Source organism: Lichenostomus cassidix, chromosome 2, assembly GCF_008360975.1.
Source record: "Lichenostomus cassidix isolate B80296 chromosome 2, HeHo_3.0, whole genome shotgun sequence".
NCBI classification, from domain to species: domain Eukaryota; kingdom Metazoa; phylum Chordata; class Aves; order Passeriformes; family Meliphagidae; genus Lichenostomus; species Lichenostomus cassidix.
The window spans coordinates 18,350,067-18,374,242 of record NC_139482.1 but is presented as its reverse complement, the minus strand read 5'-3'; the positions used below and the strand labels follow the sequence as shown (position 1 = coordinate 18,374,242).

The window sequence follows — 24,176 nt, the reverse complement described above, 5'->3', positions numbered from 1 at the left end:
GTCGTGATTTGAAGTTTGCTAAAGACTTCTGTGAATGAGGTTTAAAGACTTATTTTCAAATTCTCTTTAATTCCTTGAATTCAGGAGCTGTTTTCCACATGAAACAAAAAACTTTTATGATTCCCAATGAAACCTTGAACAATATAATGTAATGGTGGAATGCTACAGGAAGGAGTCAGACCCTCAGCATCTGTCACAGGCCAAGAAACGCAGTTTTCCTGAAATCCTGCCAGCAAAAGTCTTTGCAATTTACAGAAAAGTCCTTTACAGTACCTGTCAGTATTCTGCTTTCTGCACAAACACATCTGATGAGAAAGTTCTCCTAAGTAGTTTTGTTGCTGGTTTCAGATGACAACTCGAGGAAGAAATAAAAATCACTACATTTACTCTCATGCCAATGGAAACTAAATAGAGCTATAACTTTCTATTTTAGAGAATTTTCAACCTCTACAGAGAAAACTAGATTTTAAAAAGTCTGCTATTATATATAGAAATATTTTATACACAATTACATATATTTACTAGAGTTTTAGCATAAATCAAACAGTTCAAAGAGAACATTGGAAAAATTTGCCAAAGAGTCAAGACTGTCTTTTATATTCCAATGGTGGTTTCATCTATACATCCTGCTGGTGGGATGTGCTTCATTATGTAACATACTTACATGGAAATTAGGGTAAACTGTTCACTCTGGTGCTCAAAAAAATAGACTCAACAAACTATAGCTTTCAGTGTTTCTTTTTTGCATAATCCCAACACTCTAGTCCTTCATAGCTGCATATTAATTTTTTCCCAGACAGCTAATACCCTAAGTATTCTTTCCCTAGGACTTGCTCTGGAGGGGAAAAAAATTATTTTTGTAGATCTTTGACAAGATAGTTGATTGTTGTGGCATGTTTACTCCCAACATGAACTCCAAAATGTCATATTGTGCCTCATTCAGCCGTGCGAGTTTAAAACTGTGCCAACATAACAACTTGTGTGCTTTCAGCAAACTGTTGTATTTCTCATCACACCACTGCATGTGCACAGTCAAAAATATTTTGCTTTTAAGTCGCTAACATGATTCAGTTCTGCTTTGATTAATACATGTTTGATTACACATCATCAGGAAGTTACATCAAAGTGACAGGACTTAGAGATATAGAGACACACTATTCTGTGTTTAAGATTACATATTTTTACACTTTAAAACAAAATTTCTCAGCCCTATGTACAAGATATACTCTTGGTAACAAAAAAAGTTTTAAGCCATTTCTGAAGATACACAAATTTGTATCTCTAAATTTAAATCAATGGAGGAGGGGGAAATTGTAAATGTCACTTCTGTAGTGACTCCCTCAAATGCACTTTGTTCTGTAAGAAGCAAAAAGCACTCTCTAGCATGCATGGAAGGCAGTCTTGCACGCACGCAGAGGCAACCAAGAACTGGGAGACAAAGGCTCCCTCCCTGTCTACTTCCTATGCTCTCAAAACAAATGACGCTTTTTCATGCCAGTCTTTCTGAATATCATTGATTAAAACATAAGAACAAAGAATTTAAAATTAGGCACTACAGACAATAGCCAGATATGACTGATTTTCCATTAGCTAGGTTTGGAGAAATGACCATGCCCTTTGAAACAAAGCTCAGAAATTATAATCACTTTATTATATCTATTTTGCTATTAGTGACTCACAGAGAGTTATCATCTGTATCTCACTACACCTTTTGCTATGAAAAGAGGAGTCGTCAATGATCACTGCAAACTCACCACAGGTATTTTTAGCACCCAGACCAAATCCTTAAAGCAAAAAAAAAAAAAAAATTAATTCTGAATTATTTCACTGTTTTTAAAAAAAGGAATTATGTTTCTTCTCTGAACTTTCCATGTAAGATACTTAAATAATGCAATATTTAAGGTTTTTTGAGTTTGCATAGCTGAGATAAGCAGCTGTGACTTTTTCTCAAGGGAAGGGTGGTTCCTTCGCAGCAAAACAATCCAGGTCATCTGTCACTATAATGGCATCAACTCCATGAAGCAGTAATTTATTTTTAAAGACTTACTGATTTGAATGCACTGTACTCTATTTGAAAACCCTAGGAAAAAAAAGAATCAGAATCTATTTTTGAGAAAGGCAGATTATACGACTCTCTCACATCTCTAGTTCTGGTTCTGACCCTTCTATCGAGACTGTTTCAGTGACATGCCAACAGTTGATGGCAATATCAAAGAATTCAGCAATTCAAGGATCCTGAAATACTTCAGTAATGAATCAGACCTTTTCTTCCATTCTGCTATTCCTTTTTTTTTTTCCTATTAGAGCCTTTCTCTTCTGCCTTTTGCCTGCAGCTTTCATGCCCTCCACAAAGAGCTGTACCCCGGCAGCCCAGCACAAATGTGCGTCAGCTCATGGCAGGCTGTCCTCCTGCCCAACCACCCCCTGGCTCCATTCCTCCCTGCTGGGGGATCTCTGCCACTTAGAAGATAGCAGAGAGGAGTTGCTGCAAAAGCCATGAAATGCAGCTCCAAGGATCAGCTTCAAGGCAGCACTCAATTGCAAGCAGAGCAACGCTGATTTCAAACGCCGTGATTTTGTTGCTGCTGCTGCTTCCCATATTTCAACACCTTCTCTGTACAATTCTATTTGCATCTCTGAAAGGAGCAGCCAAAAAGACCAACAGTTATCAATTACTTCAATCACACACCACTGGTTTTATGTGAACATGGCTTGGCCACTAGCTTATACAGACCCAAAACTTTTCCTGCTACTATTCACTTCTTATCTGACAGCAGAGTTAAGAGTGCAGGTGTTAAGCCACTGGTTATCAGCTATGAGTCATTCTGCTTGCACACAGAGCAAATACGCCTTAAAGTAAGCAATTAAGAGAATGTTCAGCTCTACTTACAGCCCCTATGAAGAAGATGAGAGGAAAGGGACAGAAGAGGTGCATTAAAACTATATCAATAATGTCATACAACTTGACTGTCATACACAGCACGGTGCAACGCTCAGGGAAGGGCTAAAATTGCTTTACCTCCTTCCATGCCTGGTGGGTCTAGATGAAAGATGGATGGCTTATGGTCTTTGGCCAGACACTACATGTGACTTTATTTCATAAAATTCCTAGCAACATGATTTTCTTTTTGTATTATTACTGCATAACTCTGTGGCATACATATATGTAATTCAATAAAAATTATCTAACAGCCTATTCTTTTTCCACTAACCCTGTTCTGCAGTATAACTATAGCTCTCTACCACACTTATTTTACCTAGTTTCACTGCAGGGTTAATTGCCTTGGGCAGATCTTTGTGCTAACACAGCAGTGTTGCTTTTAGTACTTGAACAAGCTTGTTTAGGGCCTCTTGAGTGCCTCTCTGCACTGTGCTTCAGGGACATATTCTGAGAGCTGTGTTCTTATAAGCACCTTGAAAGCTGTGCACCAGCTGCCTAAATGAGAACTGGATGCCTATATCCATCTTCTAGGCACTTTTAAAATACTTGCTCTCATCTTTGTTTTATACAAATAATAATGCTAATAGTTCTTACTTCAGTAGGGTGAGAAATCCTTAAACAGCAGATGAGGAATTAGTGAGGAAACCCCAGGAAATGAGCAGGCCTACTACACAATCATTGAATCCCAGAAGCGAATCTAAAGATAAATTGGGACCAAGTTCACAGAAAATTTCGTACAGACCCCAACTCCACATGAATAATACAGGGTTGGTGCTGGAACAGAACATAAAGTAAGCCAGATGTAGAATTTAACAAGTTTTTAAACAACTTAAAAAATTCCATTCAGAGCAGTTTAACATAAAGACAGAACTTTAACTGAGGAAGCACTATATCACAGAGTGCTGGAAACTAGGAATACATGACAAAAATCTCAAGAGTCCTTGACATATTCAGACTTTCTTTCCTCACTCTTTCCTAGGGCTACTGTTATGACTAGGATATGCACTACATGGAGCTCTGGTTGACCCCATATAGCTGTTTCTATGATCTTTACTCAACATTTTAGTACAGGCTACCAGGGAAAGAGGAATCCCAGGTAACAACACTCTTTATCCCCTGCTCTTAAAGCAGAGCTTGGTGGAATACAGGAGCTGACAAACAGGGGTTTGGAGGCATTCTTCCCATTTATAAATATATCCATGTGGAAAGGATACACAATATGAATAGTCTTTATAAGGCAACAGATAAACAGAAGAAAATAGAGCTGGGACCTACAAACAGTCTCTATTTTATCAACAGCTAAGAGAACTGGTGTGGTTTAATACCTCAGCTCTGGATACAGGTTGTTGTTTCAATATAGTCTTCCATTTCTATAAATTTTTAATGTAAGTATAATAGATGTTTTCACAAACTATTTCTCACAGACATCCCCAATTTTGAGTTTAGCTCACTTAACTAACTCTTTTGGCACACAGCAATTTGAACTCTGTTCAGGTTCCTTTCCGGAAAAAGCACAATAGGTAATCTTCGTTCAGACAGAAAGAGGCATAAATCTTTCACTGTTGTGCAAAGTCAAATAGGGAAACAGTTGTTTTCTTAGTATGAGACAAAGTAAGATCATACACAATACATATAGGGGCAGTCTCAGCTGGTTTGAGTTTGCTTGTTTACAATAACAGCAGTAGAACAGTGTCAACTGAGACACACACAACATGCCACCAAGAGCTTCCAGTGGAGGCTGCGTGAAGAAACACCAGCAGTGCTTTTCTCTCCCCCGCCTTACAATTTTAAGTCAACAAATCAAAGCAATTATTTGCAGCTCTAAAGCCAGCTGTAATTTGCACCTTTTGCACAATGATGTCTCTCTTGAATGATGTAATTTCCTTCTAACTCCCTGCAAACAGAGCACACCACTAGAATTTTGCCTTCTGAAGCCTGTGAATGGAGCTCTTAAAGGAACGGCAACTTCAATCAGTGGTTCAGCTTCTTTCAACTATCAAAATTCAACACTTCCTTTTTATTGACTAATGAAGTGAGATATGTGGCTGCTCAAAGCAAACAGAATACACCCTCCAAAATCAGCATGGTTTTTTGGAATGGGAGCATATCTAATTCCTAAAAGCAGAAAATAAGTCTGTGAACAAAATATCATTATTATTGCCTAACAAAATCTCTCAACAGCTATTTTAGGACTCACTCCTCAAAGATGCCAAGTACAATAAAGAGCCAAATGATGGGATATAATTCCAGCCCCGTTATCAGCAATATGTGAGAGAGAGAAAATGGATCAAAAATACCCTGAACCAGACAGCAGCTTAGAAAAGAGGGCTGAAAAGCTTAAAACAGCCATGAACAAAACCGCGCAACTCCAGTTCTAAAAAACTTAGATTCCAAAAGCCCTGTGTCATGACCAAGGAAGAGCAAGCACAGAAGAGATGATAGAGAGGCCAATTTCCACATTTAGGAAGTCATTGTGGTTGTCATTGTGAATGTGTACAAGGATCATAAGGATTCATTACTCACAGAAAAAGACATACCATATCAATATTCATGACATAATATAATAATATTATTATCATAGCATAATAATATTTCTCCTTTGGAAATTAACCACATTTAACCACCCTACTCAAAGATATTTTGTGTAATGTCTCCACAATATCCAACTAATAGCATACTAGGGCCATGAGATTTACACCTGCCTATGTAAGTCACAAACAATAATCCAGTATAAGATATTGACAACTGGAGCCAAAGATCCAGTAACAGACACTGACCTGTGGTGAAACAGAATTTGACACAATAGACTGAAAATTATCTGCACCTAAATTTGGATGAACACTTCTACATTTCCACTTCACACAGCACAATGAATGAAAATTTCTGATAAATGCCTGATATAAGTATGTTTAGTACTATATTTAATTATACTACTACCAGTGTTAATGCCTCATCTTTATAAACAAAAGCACTTATTGCTTGTCTTGTATTACAAAGATTATACTGACTTGATATATTTAAAAATTACATGTTACAATACAAGTCAATTCAAATTACTAACACAGTTTAGTGCATTTCAACAAATGTTCCCTTTCTAATGCATACTGCTGTAGTGCCAATTTTGTCATAAATAAGCAGCAACATTTAATCCATCTACTACACATTGAATTGGCTGTAGGGAGTGAATACCAATTCAGCGTCAGGCCTTCTCATTTTTTTGTACGGCAGCATTTGTATCTTATGCACTTTAAAATCAGCAACAGCAAGATAGGTTTCTCCTTGCTCAAAACTTTGATTTTAATTGCTTTCCAGGCAAAGGGGTGATCTGAAGTCTAACAGCTGTCATTGCTGTTGGTCTGATTATTTAGTGGTAAAAATCAACCATTCCATACTAATGAACAGTCTCTCTTTTCCTACCACTAGAAAAATAAAGCCCTGCTTACTGTGATTAAGGAGAGTCATCAGTATTCCAGATAAATTATCAAATTCTTTGAAGAAGTCAGAGAAGGAAAGTTACACATTGGTCCACTATTCATTAGCGGCATTGTTCGATGATATTAATCATACTAATGCCAAGGAGACTGCCTTCGATTTGATAGCTCTGAAGAGAGTCGGTGACTGATTGGACCATCACCATGTCCATCAAGAAAAGATTTGCCTATCAGCTGGAAATCAATCTTTGACATTTGGCTGAGTCATAAGCTACAGACAAGTCTGCACTCCTTCCGCCCAGGAAAGTCTTTATAATTGTCTCCATGAGCCTCTTCCAGAACAGCCAATATCTCTGGCTGAACAGGGCAGTTAACTTTAGGGCAGACTTCCAGCTTCACTTCCAGCTTAGGAAGCTTAAAACAATGCTGTCTGGCTCCTCCTAACTATCCTAACAGGCCTTCATGATGTTACTATTTAAAAATCCAGGGTATAGAGACTCCCATGCCCAGCGTGGTAGTTGGGAATTGATTGGAAATTACAAATTCAAAGTCCCATCTTTCCTCCCTCTCCACATAGTTCTGCCATCTGTGCCCAGAAGAGGCAATGCAGACAACTCTGTGCTCCATTTCTCAGAAGCTCCACAGCAGCAAATCCCACCAGACACCAGTTCAGCCAGGCTGAGACCTCTTTGCTCCAGAGAAGCAATAGACAATCAACTGAGTCAGAATCGAGCCACTGGATAACTGAACGTGTTCCAGTGTTTGCATCTACTTTTATGACTCCTTTGAGAAAACATATGGTACAAATGCTGAGCATCAGTCTTTTGTCATTAAGCTTAATACGTGTCCCGTCAAAAAAATTATTTGCACAGCTCTAGTGCAATGACAGAGAAGAGTTAGAAATGGACTGAATTCTAAATACTCTAGTTCAAGAAAGTATTTACTTTTCTTAAGCCTAAATTCCAAATTCACACATGAGCGTTTTTATGCCACATGCCAACAAAATGCTCAGTGCTGAAAAGATAAAAGCAGCTCTGCCTTGAAAAGTCTGTTGTGGGAAGAAAGACAATGAACTAACATCTCTTCTCTCACAAAAAAGTACACAAAAGAGTAACCTTGGTTTGTTGCCTTTCCAGTTCTCTAAATAGTCTTCTCTCTCTTCACATAGTTCTCTTTCTTCAGTAGGATGTTAATCCCAGTGGAATTACTTAGGAGATCTCATGGCAGACAGCGAAGGTCTAATCTGTTACTCATATCAAAGATGGTTGAACACATATGGACAATATAAGAAATTATGAAGGGCCATTCCTACAAGACCAACGTAATAGCAGAGCAAAAGATTTAAGAGCAAACAAGAGCCAAGCTGCAGATATTTCCCCCAGCATCATACGGAGCTTGCATAGAGTACTAAACATTTACACTAATGAAAAACAGAGATACACAAAGAGAAAAGCAGCACAGTCTGATTAAAAAGAAAATATACTAATCATCATCAGACTACCACTTAAACACTACCTTTCCAAGATGAATGCAAATTCATGCATCACAAACAAATACACTTTAATGTTTAGAAAGTTGGTAAGAGAAATGTCTTCAATTAAACAAACAGAAAAGACACAAGAAATTATAGTATATAACAAATTCAGGACATTGAAACTACATTCAGGAATACTGTTCCAATAGTAAAATAACAGTAAATTGTAGGCCTCACATTTTACAAGTAATGGCCTACATTTAAACACAAAAACAAACCAACAGAAAACACAAACCTCATCGATTTCCTTGCAAACTATCTACAGGTACTCTAAATAATTCCCACATGCCCCCAAAAGTACTGCAATTCATCAAAACTGGAATAAGACTGTTCACAGGACAATAACACTGAATTTTTTTTTAAATCAGAAACCTAGCCAAGCTATGAGTTTGGAAAAAAACACACACCTCTCCTCGTTACCGCATAAACACTCTTCTGACTATGTTACATCTTGGTAGCAGTCCTGAGAGATCCATCCAATACAGAATTGCAATCAAAAAGGAAAAGTGAATGTGTGGGCCTGCATTAATCCTTCTCTTTGTTACATACTGATGCTATTAATTTACAATTAGTTCTTAGATTAGAAACTTAAGATTTTATTTCATAAAAACCACTGGGAATTAGAAGAAACTGCAGATGGAATTAATTGGAATTTAGAGGAGGAGAAAGAAGGATTTTGTCTAACTTGACAGCTCAAAGCAGTGCCATCATCTCAGTGTTTTCCACTACAATAACCACTATTAAGGTATGTGTATCTGGTCAAGCCAAGCCACAGTGAAAGAAGGCAGGGTATTTAGAGCCCACAGTCTGGCTAAATGTTAGCCCTTTACAGTTAAAGCGTGTGCTTTGCCATAATTGATCTTGAGGTTGTCCGGAAAATCCTGCTCATCTGCTCACTCCACACAGTATCTCCTAATGCAGAAACAATTCAGAAAGAACCAGAAGCAATATGGTAGTTCAAAAACCTGGTCAGCAGGTGGTGGGGTGTCCAACACATGCATTGAAAAAAATCAGGAAAGTTACTCCTTTCTAACACAGCACATGCTTTCTGCAAGCAGGAAATAATTGAGAGGCAAGTGGAAATGAATAGCAGGAGAGCCAAAAAGATCCCACTAGGATCAGATAACTTCTATTTGCGACTGCTATGACTGAAGCATCTTCACACGTACTGAGGTTATCTGCATCACTATCACACTTGAAATTAGGGCAGTAACTACAAGCCACATACTAAGCTGAAATTACAGATAATAGTCCAAAAGTCTAGTTTCTTAACCAGCTTAGGTCAATGCACAAACCTAACAGCATGTAACCATTGAAATATGGGATTCATCACCACCTCTGCCCCACCGTGCTATGTAACCCCCACATCACTCTAGTTTCAGCACTGCCAATCATGTGGCCCACAAGCAGCAGTACTAATCCAAAAAAAGGTGAAAGTGATGAAAGCAGCAGAAGGGAGGACAGAACTGAGGCTTTCAATGGCAATTCAGTCTGGGATCAACATAAACTGACCACCCGAACCAATGCCAGGACTATAAACAATTTGCTCAATGATTCCAGAACAACATACAGCTGAAAATTCCAACTTCCTATAGCAAAAACTCTTAAAATACGTGTACACATAGGAATTCTTAAAATCTTAACCAGATTTATGAAAAACAAGACAACTAATGTCTAAACAGTCTAAAGATACAGACACTGCTGGGGAACAACTGTGAACAGATGCTTGTGGTCTGTGGTGTTTGACATCCACAAATGCTGATGCCTGGATAGCCCATTATTATAGCTCAATTTCCTTGCAATTACATGAGGAAAAACAGATTCTATATAAACAATAAAAGGTTCAGTTTTTTCCCTTTTAAACAAGTAGTAAAGTGAACCAGAAGGCTGATAGAACAGAGTTTGCTAAAATGAGTTTCCCTCACTCAAATATAAATAATGGTAAAATCAGTCCCCAGAAAATGTTTGTCTTCTCAGAACAAAGATACAAAAGAAGAGCCAGGAAAGACAGCAGAATGGAAATGTCGACATTTCTGGATTGAGAAACAGACAAAAATGGTGACTTGTGACTATGAAAAAACTGTAATTAGTCAACTACAACAAGAATGTTAGTAAGAAATCAGTAGTATTAGTCAAGATCTCCAATGTCAATCTCATTCAGATATTGTATAAAAATGCAACAATTATTCCATATTTATATGCTTACAAGTAAAAAAAAAAAAAAAACGCCAGTAAGTAAATTGTTCTCTCTTTCTGCTTTTAAAACATAAAAACTAATTCCGCTAGGTTTAAAGCTTGTGTGTCTTATGAGTAAAGTTATTTTCATTCCCAATCTATTAACTTCCTTCACTAAAACTGAAGGCTGCAAAAATTGTTTTTTCATTTCAATAAAAGTCAATTTTTAAAATATAATTTCTGAGCAAGCTGAATGTAAATATTTTTATTTTAAGAAACACTACCTCACCTTCTCAGACCTGTAATTTTCTTTGACACGAAGCATTATTAGACACCATCTTGCCTTAACTGCTGCATCACTAAGTACTCTGGAGAAGTCTCATTTAATCTTTCTCTCCTCAGAGATACCTGACTTTTCATGACGTATTTCAACATGCATTGACTCAGAGATCAACACAGTCAGAATGAGTCTATGTTTCAGAGTTTTACTTGGGCGGTAGGAAAAAACAAAAAAGAAACACACAGCACTTAAGTATGAGAGTGGCATCCCTAGTTCCTTTACTAGTACCTAGGGTGCACAAACAGTGAAATATGGTAGCCCAGCTTGCTTTGAAGCACAAATCAGGTTTCCAAAATCCTTCTTGTCAGGATTGGAAATTGCCAGGAGCATAAGGAACACCACACCAACTCTGTTCAGCATCTAGCTTCCATGACTATTTTCATTCACTGGCAGATAAAACTTGCAGATCTAATTTCTGGGGGTGAAGGAGGGGTGGATCTTTATTAGAAATTGCACCGAATCTTTTTCTTATTTAAAATTCTATGGGCATATCTGCGCAGGGTAAATTGTGAATGCTGAGCCACAATGAATTCAAGTGTGAGTTCAAAATGCATTAGTTAAAACATATTAAAGCCCCATGTGGACATTTTCATTCATAAGTAAAGTGGCCTAGTTTAATCTGATTTAATTAATATGTTACAAATTCACCCCCTTGTTAATTAACCTTCACTATTCTGAGCATGTCTGTACAGTCACTCTGCAAAGGGCTGTGAAACACAGGCCTTCTGAACTTCTCTCCTGGGTTAGGCACTGGGTTTTGTGCAAGCCAGAACCAGTTTGAGGGGACAGAATTTTGCCTGTATTTGGAGCACATAGCTGACAACAAAGGTGTTGGAAGTAGGAGGGAATTAGGACAGTTTCCAGCTCAATATGCAAGTCTTAACAAGCCTGGACAAGACTCACAGGGAAAATCTGCTGTAGAATAACTGGTGTGATATGGTGCTAGACACAGGAACAATTGTTAAGAACATGGAAAGCTATATTGCCTGAGTGTTCAGGACTAATCAAAACAAGTATTGCTTTTATCTTACTCATGTTTTATACAAGATTCCAGTTTATCATGTTCTTTCCTGCAATTTTTTTTTCTTATTTCTATTTGACTGTAGGACCAAGGAATTAAACTCAGCAACCATAACCAAAAGAAGAGTGACACTGCAATTAAAAATGGAAAGTAAATGCTAGTTGTAAGCCACAATAATCTTATTGTCTATTCCTAGATTTTTAAAAGCACTGGTACTAGTCATATCAAACTCATACAGAGCAGACAAAAGGACACTGAGACAACACACACACAAAAACTATTTCATTCATTATTTACTTATTACTTTACAGCACCATCTGTAATCCTGCAACTTTGGTGTCTTAAAATTTATTGCACAGTGTGAAGCCAAGAGAGCTAAACTGGAGCTAAATGTTAACATGTTTGGTGGTAAGACTAGGATCTTTCTGTCCTCCCTTTGCTCAGCTGCAAACAGCTCCTCTCTGCAGTGACACTAATTCACTGCTCTGACGGTTGTCCTACAGCCTGTGTGAAAGAGTTGGTAGTTTCTGTTCCTACTGGGCAGGTATCCAAGCTGTAAAGCTACTGTTCACTTGTCACTAATTGATACCCTTGGTAGTCCATTAAGGAAACTATGGAATGAATAAGCACCTCTCACTGGTAAAAATATGCTCAGGATATGGTAAAAAGATTGTGGCGCACTGGCAAAAGAGCATGAGAAAGGCTTCTCTGCTACTCATGCTCCATCCATTCAGAAGATAAATAGAGGGCTTCATTCTTCAGATCTGTCACTTTGGCATCTTTCATCGCAATAAATTAGCATTTAAGAAAAAGCTACAGGAAAATGAATTCTTCTTGCTAGTGACAAAACCCAATTCTCACACATAAACATAACAAAGGACAATCACTTCATAAAATATTCTCTGGAAAATAATGTATTATTCATACACTGAATCATGCAAAATTTCTCTGACCTTTTGTGCTTGTCTTTTTCTGGATGTCATCAACTGTTTTATAACTTTCTTGGATTTTTCATTCTTTCATACTCATCCAAATTAAGAAGTGGTTTGATCCTGTATTTTAAATCATCATAAAACCATTCTACTAGAAATCTGAGAGAGAAGGCAACACTTATCTTTCTCTAGTCTCTCCCAGTGTCTATTCATGCAAGATTTACTAATTGTTAAACAATCCTCTAGTTTCATTTTTGGCTTCTTTTGCATAATGTGTTGTTAAATTACATTAACTTAATGAATAAGCATTTTAGTAGAGTACTTCATTTCCTTTCTAACTGTTTCAAACAAGAAAGACAGCATTCTAATTTACAGCATCGAACAATCTCAAAAATTAATGCTCCATGCTAAACAGCTGGAAGCAGTAATACTAAAACTGTGCCAAATATACAGAGACAACTCAAGCATTTAAACTGCAGCCATTACAGTTTATACCATGGTGGCACATTCTTAACAATCATGCCATCTCATCACCACTGGCACTAAATATTCACACAGACCAATATTTGCCCTAAAAGGAACATGCATGTTTTCCATCAGTTTTGTGCATATTTTTTAATAATTGTGTAATGATAGAATTTTGCATCTTTTTCCATGGGAAAGTGCAGCAGCCAGTCTGGCCCATGCATCTAGTCACTATGCCAAGGCTGTAACATTATCTCATGCCTGAGAAACCTTGTAGTCCTCTGACATCAGTTGAAAATGAGAGTAGCTGGAAAATGGTCAAATGCAGCTCAGTGAAATAACACCCTTGCAATTTCTCATTGATACCCCCAGCCAGTATCAAGCCATGAATTGTCGCAGTCACCATAAATCACAGCCACGCAGCAAGCAATGTTTAACACAAGTTTTCCAACAATACAGCTGATTACAATTACACACAGAATAATTTCTAAATATTCACAGAAATAAGATCTGAGTGTAGCAGACAAAAAAAAAAGTGAGATTTCAAAGTCATAAGCATTCAAAGTGAATTTAAGAAAAGAAAGATGTCATCTATTTTTACAAGGGACAAAATGAAACAAAAGGAACTCAGTTTTTGTTTCAATAAGCGTGGCTTAGAAACTTTTACTAATGCTCTGCCCCTGCTGAAATAATACATCCTATTGTCCCAACTGCTAAGCACCCAGCAGTAAAGCAACACACAGCATGAGCAACAGCTTTTCAGCTTTTCTCATAGCAGGGCAGCTATAGACATACCCACATTTTCTAAACCTTTACCATTCAAGACAGCCCAGCAATTGCCAAGACTTTTCAAGAACTTTCACTGCACATACAGAGTGTCAAACCTTACAATTCGAACATTACATTCAAAATCTGAGTTAACTGTCTATACTTCTTTGCTTTGTCTTCTCCCCAGGCTGTATTAGCTTTAATCTAGGACTAAGAAGAAATAAAGAAAACACTATTGCATGTTTTAAGTCAACTCAAAGTCACTGAGAATGAGAACACTAAAAATCAAACACAGAATTTCCCAATACTGCAGATAGTCATACACTTGTTACCAGAGTTGATATGGAAAAAGTTCATTTCTACCATCTTTAAAACAGCTGATGTTACCTTGCAGTACAATACAAAACTTCAAAACACAAGGCTTTGAACGTCTTGGATTGTTTGAGTCATTGCTGGAAAATTCTGATTACCAAGTGGCAATTCCCCTCTGGGTGTGCACTTTTTTCCATTATTATAAAGGGGTTTTTTCATTATTATGCAGGTAAGTAAGTAGGCCCTACTTTTTACAGAGTCTTACACACAGAGTGAATTCTGTAGGACTTTATCATACCAAATCTGTTTTCCACCACCCCATAGCTATGTTCTGCTGGTGGTACTGGCACAGTATTTCTTCCACAATGGACAGCTCAGTGAACCACAGGAACAATGCAAATCTACATGTACAGTGGCATCTAAAGCTCCACCTCAGCCCTTGTTTGAGCATGACATGATGAAGGAACAGATCAGGCATACCCTGTGTAGGACTGTGAATATAATACTACTACAGAGTGTGGGAGGCAAGCTATTTCACTGCAAGGGAAATCTGACAGTGGAAATTTCCATTCCCTGCATACTTTAAAGGTAAACTTGGGTCTTATAAGTGAAAAGTATTCAAAACTGGAAAACAAAGTCAGCTTGTGTAACTGTACCAATAAAAACTAAAGTTAAATCAATACTTTGATTTGGCCTTAGGAATCAGTGAACCGCTCCATAGTTCTCCAGTGTACACATCTTACAGCCACAGCACACACACAGAACACTGGCTAGGTAAAATACATGTGTTTAATGCATGTTTGACAAAAATGTGTATGTCAGCACAGCTTACTGCAAATCAAAACAAACATTCTCACATTTTGCAGCCTGACTCCTCTTCTGCTTGATTTTTCACTTGTTTTTCCCCTTGCCACTCTTTTAAATTAATTTCTACCTTCATCTGTCTCGACCTCTGATGACACACATCTTGCTTCTGCATGTTTTAATGCCTGCAGAGAATGTGTGGATGACCCTTCCCAGCTCCATTAGCTCCATTAACTTCAAGCTTCATGAACCAGTTGAATTCTGTGATACTCCAGGCTTTTTTCTAACCTTTCTTGATGTCCTCAATCTAGATGTAGTCTTTCCCCAAAACTCTGCTCTAGTCTCCCCAAACTCTGAACAGATACTCTATTTTTCAGTAGGAATTATTATTTTAAACAAACACAAGCATTCAACCATATTACAGAACTTATAATCTCATGTCCACATCTAGTGAGAGCCATTCAAACAGAAGTTACTGTAAAGTGCTTCCTTTCTTGATACAGACTGGAAGTCAAATACAATTTCTTATATCACCCAAGGACATCTCAGAGTTCTACAATAAAGTTACTGGACTTCATGTGATTTAGGAAAATTCAAAGCTTGAGGGAGGGGGCTGCATGAGAACATATTGTTTGCTGCTATTAGCAGCAAGCTGACTGGAAAATTCTATTTATTAAGACATTCTAAACAACAAAACAAGCTTAAAATCTGTATACTTTAATTGCAAGGTGCATAATGCAGGAGTCATTCTGTTAGATTAAGAAAATGCTAATGAAATACTAAAAAAAAGACTCTGTCAAACACTGAAATACAATCTCAAAATGTACTAAATTTGCTAAATCCTCGTCACCATCTTCCCTTTATAGAACACCCACAGTGTGACAGTACTGTGCAAGAAAAATTCAATCCTTTATACAGTTGTTTATAATCTATATAGACGACACAAGAAGAAGCAGTAATGAAGGTCAAAGCAGTTGGAAGCAAGACTAAAGCAGGAATGCTGTAGTCAAGGTTAGGAGATAGTTTTTGCTTACTTTCTGTATTTTCTGAGTTATTTTACTTCATAAAGTAAGCCTTAATGAAGATGCAACAGAAAAAATAGGATTTAAAAGTCTTTTTGAATGCTTGTTCACAAAGGAGGGATTTGAATGAGAATGGAATCAAGACTGGGAAGACAAGGAATCAGAGGGAATGTAAAAAGAATTAATTGTTATGTACCATCCAGTAGGTAAAGTCAAAACCACAGACAAAATAGGGCAGCTCCTGGTCACATTTAGAAAGGTTGGAGAGGGGTAAGAGAGGGAAAAATTGAAATCCAAGTAAATAAAAGGTGCCAAACATCAAAGCCAAGACAACAGTTTCAAAACAGAAATAGAGACAAGGAGGACACTACTGGAGATGCAATGAGTGAAATGCAGTAGGAAACTATATCAAGCTGGAGGAGAAAGAAGAGGTATGGAAGTTACATGCCACAGTTTTGCTTACACAGGAGAGAAGATCAAGACAGTGGCCCTCAAGGAAATGCAGAAGTACAAGAGCCTGGGGAAAAGAGGTGATTTTGCCATGTTTACATTTTGTTAGCAGAATGCCATTGGAAAAGTCTAAGGTAAGAAGGGAAGCTCATCTATTAAACCCTTATACACACCTATCACATACAGTCCCAAAACAAAATGAGGTTGCCCAGGGATGTTACCAAGTTAGACAAGGAGAGGCCTGATGGAATCCTCTTTCTCCACATCATAAATAAGCATGTAAGGCACTAGAAGATGCCAAAAATGGTGGCAAAACCAATGCCCAAACCTGGGGTGGGGGTGGGAAAGAAAAAAAAGGGGGAAGCGGTCATGAAAAAACAAACACTACAAAGCCTAAAGAAGAATTTTCCATACAGGTAAATAATGATTCTCATGTCATCAAAAATACCCAAGTGTAAAAGGTCTCTTATGATGTGGCCGGGTAAAAACTGTTGTTACCCAGCCCAAACTGCAATTTCTAGAGAGTAAAAGCAGACCCAAGAAGACACTGTCAATTAGCAATAAGGTCAAGGATAAGAGAGTAGATAGAATTTTCAAGCAGCACAGAAGCATAAGAGAAAAGGAAAGGACAATTGCAGCTGCAAAGGAAACTGGAAAGAAAAAAGCAATGTTGCCAACTCTCCATTCCATCAAATAAAAAAAAATCTGATGATAAATTAAATTCTTAACTTGTCTGTCTATGCAGAAAATTAGAGAAAGCATTTCTAGTGATACAGACTAATTCATTGCTGTCTTAAATGAGAAGTAACTCTGTGAAGAGCATAAAAACTTGTACAAAACTTTCTCCTTTATTTCTAACTGTCTGATAATAAAGACTACTAAGTCATTTTACTGTAAACACTAACACAGTATAGTTACTGCATAATTGTATTTGACTGTTTCTGAATTCATTCTAAAAAGAAGTAAATGAAAGAAAAACAATACAGAAATTCTATCATCCCTGTTATACCATCTTATTTCAATACCATTTCACTTTGGTAAGATTTTATTGCCAAACTTTCATCCTGAAGACCTCCTTCTTCTAGCAGTTTCAGTTCTGAATATCTGGTATATTCTCTAATCACATCCCCTCTTGCATCCTGCAGTTTTCCTTCTCCAATTTTACTCTCTTATTTTTCCTTGGATCCTTGCTCACTCAGAGCCTTGACACCCTTCCTTTATTTCTCATTCCTCCTCCGCAGTTCCTTTGCTTTCATTCTGCCTGCTGCCCTCTTTTCCAGCTATCTGTACACTGTAAGAAATATTTAAATAGAAGATCTCACTTTGAAAACTCGTCTCCCCTGGCAGCCTCCCCGGGCTGGGGCGGCCGCTGGCGCTCAGGCGCTGTTGCTAAGCAGCTCTTCAGCACCCTGTTCGAGGGACTGGGACTGAGCTCTGCTCCACACTGCTGCTGCATTGCCCTGGTTTGCAGGCAACCAGGGGCCTGAATACCTCGTCACAGGAAGATCAAAGCCCTGCTCCTTCCTGGAGGTGCGTGGGAGGAGAGAGGCAAGAGTATATTGTATTTTTTTAAATGAAAATGTAAATAAGATTTCCCAACAATGCCCCTTCTACAGTATTCCCATCTCCAGAAGATGAGTGTTATTTTTCAGCTAAAGAACATCAGGAGAATTTTTTTTAATAACGTCAGAGAGAAAAATCTTTAAAACCAACAACTACACGTAACCAGCTCACCAAACTAGGCAGCCTCTCTGCTGCTTTCCAGCTGCATCTGACCTTCTCCCACGTCTGTTTAAACCCAAGCATGAGGACGCCCTGGGTATTTTGGACACTTGGCACAGCGTTGATACTATGCCTGCTGGGTAAAGCAACACAATCACAGCCAACCTAAGTATGCTCAAAACTGCTGGGCACACACAGGTAAACAGCAGGGCACAGTCCTGCTACAGATTTCCACTGTGGTAGCATCAGGTGGTGTTACTATTACGATCCCACCCAGACACAGTTTCTAGGTCCTCTAAGTTCTTCTCAAATCTCAATTGTAACTGATTATCTGGCTATTATGACCTATGTGGTTAAGAGCTACACCCCAGATCCTGTACTTCTTTTGAAACTGACTTGATGGCTTGTTGTACTAACCACAAATACCAAGTACCAACCTGGTACCACCTCCAGAATAGCAGATATCCATTTTGGAAAAGAGATAGGAGGATGAACATTGATATGGTAGTGCCCTCTCGCTGAGTGGCACATATCACTCCCTCACTTCATCTCCCCAGCCCAGATCATATTCAGTGACTCAGGTGTCTTATTTTCCTTTGGATTCAGGTGGGTGAGATGGGAATGTTCAAGTCCTGAGGTGGAGAAGTGGAAACTACAGTTCTGGGAGCCATCACAGCGTGGTACAGATCTCTGTATTTCAAGCATCTCAACCCCTCAGACTAGATGAAAACCATGGATGGAGCTCACATCTTCATCCTGGCATCCTCTGCACACCAAGTCACTAGAACATACACTACAAAGAGCTCCTGCACTTACTTCTCTAAAATAAATGAAACAGGTGAAGTACCTAACGCCAGGGTTTCTTTCAAGTACAAACCTACAGTAAAAGATGAGATGTGAAGCCAGAAATGAAGGCCTGATATCTGTGTTTCTGTTCTGCCCCAAGACTGGCGAACCAGTCAGCTGATGGCTGATGACACACACGGAGAACACTTGACAGCATCTCTTGTCACTAAACTAAATGGAAAGACATGCTGTGTTTAAAAGAAGATGAAGAAACATTCTAAATTACACCTAAGATTTTTTTCAGCAGAGAAAATTCAAAGAGTATTAAGAAGATGAGAAAGATTTCATGACAGTTGCAGGAATTTATTTGATTTAGTGAAGATTTGCTAAGGCAAGTCTTGTTGACAACAAATAATCTTTTCTTCTGCACAGTTCTCAGCTAGATACAGGATTGATCTATCTATCACATAAGGAAGATCATCAAACAGTATGTGCACATTTGTTCGGTGTATTAGGCAAAAAAGGGTAAAGACGGAAATATGTTTAATACACACACATTATATGTCATCATGTTAATATTTAATACCTATATATGCATGCAAACTGATCTACAAAGTGAATCCAGAAATTGCTTGAATGATATCAAAGTTTTCATACTCTTACAAATCTAAGAGCAGTCTTGCCCACTTTGCTGATTAACCTATGCTCCTTGTCACATAACAGAGACCAAGCTGGGCAAGTTACAAGACTGGAAGAGGCTGAACTGAACACTGTAAATGTAACTGCTGTTATACTTACAGTCGTGGAATTTTAAATAATTAAAAAATATTTGGCCATTTCATTTCCCAAGTTTTCATGCATACTTTGCTTAATGTGGGTATCCAAGAATATGGGCAGAATTCCCTTCCTCAGAAACAGAGGCTCTGCTAAAAGTATCTTGACATTTCATCCTATACAGACAGTCAGATCCCTAATTACTCAGTATATTAAGTGAATTGTAATGCTCATCAGAAGGCTGCTGCTGAAATATTTAATCCTGCCAGCATTTTGGGCCATTTCTCTCAGGGAATCTGGGATGTTTGGGGATGTTTAACATTTTTCAGTACTAGACAGGAAGCTGATACAGTGCCAAATACATCCTTTAATTTCAGGTGCTTCCCCTGCATCTTTTACAAATCATTCAATTGCGCAATAAAACTGTCCTCATGATGTTCCAATAGTTCTTCAATTAATATAGATTTTAAACAGAAAATACAGGTGCCTAATAATTGAAGCAATGTTTCATGCTATCTTGAAATAAACCTATATGCATTCAAGAGTATACCCTTTTTTTTTAATATGTAACAGTATCCTACCATATAATTTCAAAACATGTTTGTAAGAACAACTAGAATACAAATTAGTTCTTACACAGATTTTCTCAGGAGCATAGCAAATCAGTCTCCTCATTTAACAGAATAAAAGAGCATTCAGGTGCAAAGAAACATTAAAAAATTGCTCTCTGATCCAGCAGAACCAAGAAGACCTGCACAGAAATTAGGTCTCCTCTGATCCTAGCAGTTATCTAGCCACTGGACAGGACTACCACCTTGGGCAGCCATGGTTCTTCCTAATGCACTCTGACCCTACTATGACCACAGCCTGCTTCCCTATTAGCACCACCCACTACTGAGGATTGCAAATTCTGACCTCAGCCGCATTACAAAATCAAATTACTATGACAGAAGCATTCACGTAATAAGCTCACTACAGAGACTAAACAACTTGTTCTTCTTTGGAGATGCCTGTTTCAGTCACCTGACATGTATTCCTCCTTTTAGATACCTTCTCAGAGGTTTTCAGAGTCACACTTCCCATTATCTCATTTTTGTCTGTCCAACGGTTGGAAAGAGAATCTCTGGAAGCGATAAGAGAAGATATCCTAAATACAAATCATCCGTATAATATATAATACTGTTGTTAAAATGTAAACATCACCCTGAAAAAAGACAAACTAGGAGGAATATATGGAAAGCAGAAAGAAGCATAAGAGTTTCTTAAAGTATTAAAAAGGACTCGAGGAGTTTAGGGGGTTTTCAGTCTAAAAAGAAAGTCTGACATGAGCTATGGGAACAGCATTACAATAGATAAAAAACATTACAAAAAAGCAGAGGTAGCAATTGCTCTCAACACCCAGTAGAGAAGAAGAAAAATAATTAAGATAAAGCCACAGAAAGTAAGATTAATTTCAGAAAAAATAAGAATTATAAGGACATAACACAAAGAGGACGCTAAGCAAACTAAATTTTAAGAACAGATTAGAGAAACATATAGCCAGCATAACTTAGTTAAACACAATCCTACTGCAGTGCAAGACGGGCTGAAATTATACAAAGTCGGTTTCCAGTCTTTAGCTCTCCCATGCACTACACTAAGACAAATCCATGCATTAGCTATATATTTATAAAAAGACACACAGAATAATGGGAGTAATTACATTGATTTGTCATTTAATTTTTATTAGTGCCTTCATCCATATTAATTTATTTCCACTTAGCATAGACAAAATGACACTTCTCTACCTCTAGATATTATTACATTATTTCCTTACTGGTGTGTGCTGAGTGCAGCTTCCTGCCACAGACCTGAGCTGGGTACATCTTGGTCATTCGTGCCAGAGAGCTGAAAGAGCCCCAGGCACCTTGCTAGCTACATCACTTCCCTGTGTGCCAATTACTACAATAATTTGTACCCTGCCTAGACTACTCCTATGAGCCAGCTGAAGCAAGGACACATCTTTGGTGTCTTTTCCCTTGTAAGAAATAATATAAAGACACTTGCAAAAACAGTAAGTCCCATTTCCACAGAATTTCCCTTACCCAGCTCACCCATGACTTTCCAACTCTCACATCCTGGGCTTTTTCCCCCAGTAACGTTTACAGTCCCTCCAGCAGTACAGTAGGAAAGGAATCAACACCACGGGTTTGCTCACTCTCATCATTACCTAAGGGAACACCCAAACATGAAGGGCAGCATGTACTTTAAATCAGACAGGATTTTATCATCAATAAAGAAACTTGGTGTTAGAGAGGTTCTCTCTTCTGATTTAATACATTATTAATTGACACAATGAAAATTAACACTAAATACTAGAGTCAGACCAATGAGACATTCATATCTAACCAGATTCACTATTTTTTCCATGTATTTTATTTACAAAGAACATTGATATGGAGCTGATATATTTCCCCCAGGTATCCTTGCTGGTCAAAAATCTAAAAAATAGAAATAAATGCTCAAAAATTGTAATTTTTCATTATACAAGGACTGCTCTGTGAAGAAAGAAAATGCTAACTTATGTATAGTCTGAAGTATACATCTTATGTAAGGTATTATAAAGACAGAACAAGAAGCGTATTCATAACTTCCCTTTAACTTCACAGATAATGTCAGAATAATATTTATGAGATTATGGGTACATTTATAACTAGGCCAGAAATTTCATATTAAATGCCTATCTTATGCAAAATTTAGCTCTGCAACTAAATGAGAGGGGAAAGAATCCCTCAAAAATAACAAGTAACAATAAATCAAATGGAATTTTTTCCCATTAATTAAAATCACTGACTATGTAAGAGCTTAAGTATTAAATGCTTAAGAAACAATGTTTTTAAATAAGGAATTTTATCTTCTTTCAAAGAAAACACTTCTGTGGGTTCTCTCGCTGTGACAGATTGTAGATTACTGTGCTCACCAGCCTCAAGGTTCTCTCAGAAGTTTGTTAATCACTTAGTGAGTGACAAAAAAAATAATCACAGACAACAGCCATCCATGGGCCAACTGTGAACCTCTCTTTCTCTGTGAAGTACAGCTCCATGTTGTTAGTCATTAATAGATCCCTAACATCAACCATCAAACCAAAACAAAAGGAACATTCTGTGATAGGGTTTCTTTCTTAGTACAATACCTTATTCATATCGAAGACAAGTTGTACTGATGTAGAAGGAAATCTAAAGGCAATGCAGAAGTATCTGCATTTCTAAAATATTAATCAAGGTTTTTTTCCTACCTCAAAATAGTCATTGTTCACGTTTGTTAATCAAACAGGAAAAAAGAAATCATAGAGGTAACAGCTATTTGAATATTGCTTTTTCAAAAGTTTTAAGAGCACATCATCCAGCAGGCCCAGGCAAACACCCCAAAGCAGCAGCCAAAAGCAGTCTCCTTGTTTCACCACAACTGGAAAGAAAACACTTAAAAGACAGAACAAAGTGGGTACTTGCTTGATGGAAACTGCACACCAAGTGAGTGATTATATCTCCAGAAAGGCAGCACGATGCTTTGCTGTGGGCAGAAATTCAGCTGGATAAAAAAGGGCGAATTCTGGTCCTTGTAGAGGCAAAGTGTCACAATCTGGTACTCTTTTCTATCTACAGTAGATCGAGCCACTGCAAGGCCATGGCCACTGCTCTATGCTGTGAGACATGTGGTCAGAGGGATTCGCTGGTGTTGCAGTCCTGACCAACTAGCACCCTAATGCCAACCACCACCTCCTAAAGCCTGGTAAATAAAAAACCCTCTCGACTAACCAGTAGAGTATTCTGAAAGTACTGCTTTCATTGCCTGCAATATTATCATCATCAGTGAAATTTTTCCTTGAGCTTAGAAATTAACAGTAAAGGTTATATTTTAATAGAATTCATTTAATAGTATTTGTATATGTGAAAATGTTGAGGACAGATCTTTATTCTATAAATTTAAGAATTACTAGCTGTACAGTTTCATGGACATAGATCTTCTGCTCAAGAATTCATACATCTTCCTTTTTAATAAAAGGCAGACAAAGCACACAGGAGACTACAAAACAAATAGAGAGCTTGGAGAGAGGAGATAAATTGCTGAGTTGGATTTAGCAAATTAATTTTTTTGTTTAATGAAAGACTATAGAAAAGGTTTCCAAACACTGAATGGTAATTAATCAAATCATTCTGAAAGGACAAAAATAAACTGGGCGGGGGGAGAAAGGAAAAATAAACCAGCAGTGCATCACATCTTAAATTAAAGAGTATGGCCCTTTTTTGCTGTCTGGCTGCAGGGGTGCCCCAAGTGACTGAGATCCTGTGTCTTGAAAGGAAAAGGTCACTGCTCACTGGACAGCCTACCAGTGTCATCATGTATTTCTGAGTGCCATAAAAGCTTTTACCTCCCTGTCCTCTGCATGTAGTCTCAGAGGCCAATTCAATTTCATGTAATTTGGTTTTAAGAGATGCATTTAGAAGTATATTTCCTAAATTGCAGAAATGCTTATTGCTGAGTTACTCTGTATTTCTCATTAAGATTTAAAAAGGCATATGAGTAAATTCAGACTTTTTGCAATATTTTTAATTGGCTGTGAAACTTTTTTGTCCTCAGGAAATATGACATATTTTTTAAATGTCAATCTAATGTGTAGCTAAAAATTCATAAATCTGTGTTGAATAAGCCCTGCACTGTC

At 37.7% G+C, this 24,176-nt stretch overlaps 1 protein-coding gene and 1 long non-coding RNA gene across 4 annotated transcripts in view; one reads left to right on the top strand and one right to left on the bottom strand.

Annotated features, from left to right (window-relative positions):
• Positions 1-24,176, bottom strand: part of NEBL (nebulette) — a 252,787-nt gene that overhangs the window by 208,296 nt on the left and 20,315 nt on the right. The gene's annotated exons all lie outside the window — the stretch shown is intronic.
• LOC146440900 (uncharacterized) lies at positions 19,133-23,299 on the top strand. 2 transcript variants are annotated; one of them, XR_014850374.1, is made up of 3 exons: positions 19,133-19,190; positions 22,842-22,986; positions 23,122-23,299. It is a non-coding gene; the product is annotated as an uncharacterized LOC146440900 (long non-coding RNA). The 2 variants fall into 2 exon arrangements; XR_014850375.1 differs by lacking the exon at positions 19,133-19,190 and adding an exon at positions 22,361-22,474.